At 47.2% G+C, this 2,154-nt stretch overlaps 1 pseudogene; it reads right to left on the reverse strand.

Annotated features, from left to right (window-relative positions):
* Positions 1–610: 610 nt before the first annotated feature.
* On the reverse strand, positions 611–1,594 carry LOC102866233 (annotated as a pseudogene).
* Positions 1,595–2,154: the final 560 nt, after the last annotated feature.

Here is a 2,154-nt window from a genome sequence, read left to right on the forward strand (position 1 = left end):
ACTGGTACAATGACAGACACATAGATCAATGGAATCGAATTGAGAATCCAGAGATCAACCCATGTATCTATGGTCAACTGATCTTTGACAAGGAGATGAAATCACAATCAATACTTTTAACTCCAGCAGTCAGGAAACCAAAAGACAAATTGCATTGGGGAAATCTACTGTCAAAGACCTTTCCAGAGTGTTGAAAAGCAATGATGTCAGTCTAGAGACTAAAGCGTACCTAATCCAGGCCATGATCTTTGCACTTACTTGCTATGTGTCAGGGAGCTGGACAATGACTAAAGATGACAGAAAAAGAATAGATGCCTTCGAAGAGCCTTGAACATATACCATGGACTGCCAAGAAAACAAATATATCTGTCTTGGAGAGGGTGAAATCAAGTTTTCCTTGGAGGCTTGGATTTTGAAGCTCTCTGTCTCACATAATGTGGGCATGTGGCCAAGAGAGATCTGAAGGGTGGAGGGTCAGCACATGAAAGGAAGACCCTGTATGAGATGGAAGAGTCTGGGTGGTTGGCCTAGTCAAAACCTCACCAGGCCCAAGAGAGCTCCCAGGCATGAGACCTGTTGAGGTGGAACAGCAGCCAGTGTTTGGACAGGGTCACTTGGGAGGCCTATATGCCAGTTTGCTGCTCTTCAGGACTGTCCACTTGTGCTGCTTCATAGCATACAGCAGGGGCAATCTGCAAACTCATCATCATCATCATCTTGAGCCACATGTGCTTGTGATTGTCATGCTCTAGCTCAGATGCGCAAGTGCAGATAGGTGCACACATCCTTGGCCACTTGAGACATGGTGGATGGAATGCTGTCAGCAAACTCCAGCACTCATTGTAGATGGTGGGAGGCGGGAATGCCAATTGCCTGGCCAAGGAAGTAGGAATTGAAGTAGAGGCCTTCTCGCAGTGATACCTCAGTGGGTCACTCATAGTAGCTCCTCAGCAGGGAAAAAACATAGTCCTTGCTGCCATGCCTGGCTTGCACAATGTAACTGAGATCAGGGGAACAAAGTCCCATTTTTGGCAGCTTGTCAGCTCTGGGTTTGGGGTAGGATTTGGGAAAGTAGTCTTACAGCTCCCTGGCCGCATGAACATCTCCCAGTCCTTCTTAGGGCAGTCCTGCACCTCCATCTTCTCAGCCAGCGCCTTGGCCTCCTCTTCTGTGTTATAAACACCCACCAGGCGGTGGTAGGTCAAGGAGTCAATGCTGTGGCAGGAGGAGCACACCCTGCTTATATACCTGAAAACCTCTCTGGCTGCTCTCTGGTCCAGGGAGGAGAGGAGGCCACGGTGAGACCAGAGATAGCTGAGTGTGTGTGTGGGATGTGTGTGTGTAGAGCTGTGTAGCTCCAGGTGGGTGAAATGCAGAGCCACAGCCACAGCACAAAGCACCTCCTGCCACCAGCATGCCCAGCACTGAAAGCATCACCTTCCTGCTCTGGGACAGGCCAGCCTTAAACAACAAGGTGTCCTCAGAGGAAGCAGACTGGGCCGTGAAACACACCCCCTGGTCCTGGCGCGCCGGGCAGCCCTGAGCCCTGAGGACCCAGCACCGCCCCGTGCAATAAAGCTGCTGCCGCTGCCATCATAACAGAGGTTTTATGGACAAAATCTTGAATAATCCAAAAAGCATCAAGAGAAAGTGGAAGAAATACACAACAAAGTCACTGAGGCATAGTACAAGAAAGAACAGCACCATTTGATACAGCACCATTTCAGGAAGCAGCATTTGATGGAGTGCCAATAATATAGAAGGAAGAATATAAAGCCACGCTGAAGGCATTGGAGAGGAAAAAACCTCAAGAATTGATAGAATATCAATCGGAGTATTTCAGCAAATAGCTGCATTTTTGCATCACTTTGTCAAGAAGTTTGGAAGATCTGACTAGCTAACTGAAAGAGATCCCATACTTGTTTCATATATATATATATATATATATAATCTGTTTTTCTTAAGCCAATGGAGAACAGGAGCAGACCTGATGGGATGGTACTGAGAAGTTCAGAATTCTCTATGTATGTATCAGTTATGGAACTATAGGTTGTTGTTGTTATGTGCCGTCGAGTCAGGCCATGGTTTTTGCAATCACTTGTTATACATCGGAGAGTTGGACAATGACTAGGGAGGATAGAAGGAGAATTGACC

This window comes from Elephantulus edwardii, unplaced genomic scaffold, assembly GCF_000299155.1.
Source record: "Elephantulus edwardii isolate Elephantulus edwardi_28Jun2011 unplaced genomic scaffold, EleEdw1.0 scaffold00097, whole genome shotgun sequence".
Classification (NCBI taxonomy): domain Eukaryota; kingdom Metazoa; phylum Chordata; class Mammalia; order Macroscelidea; family Macroscelididae; genus Elephantulus; species Elephantulus edwardii.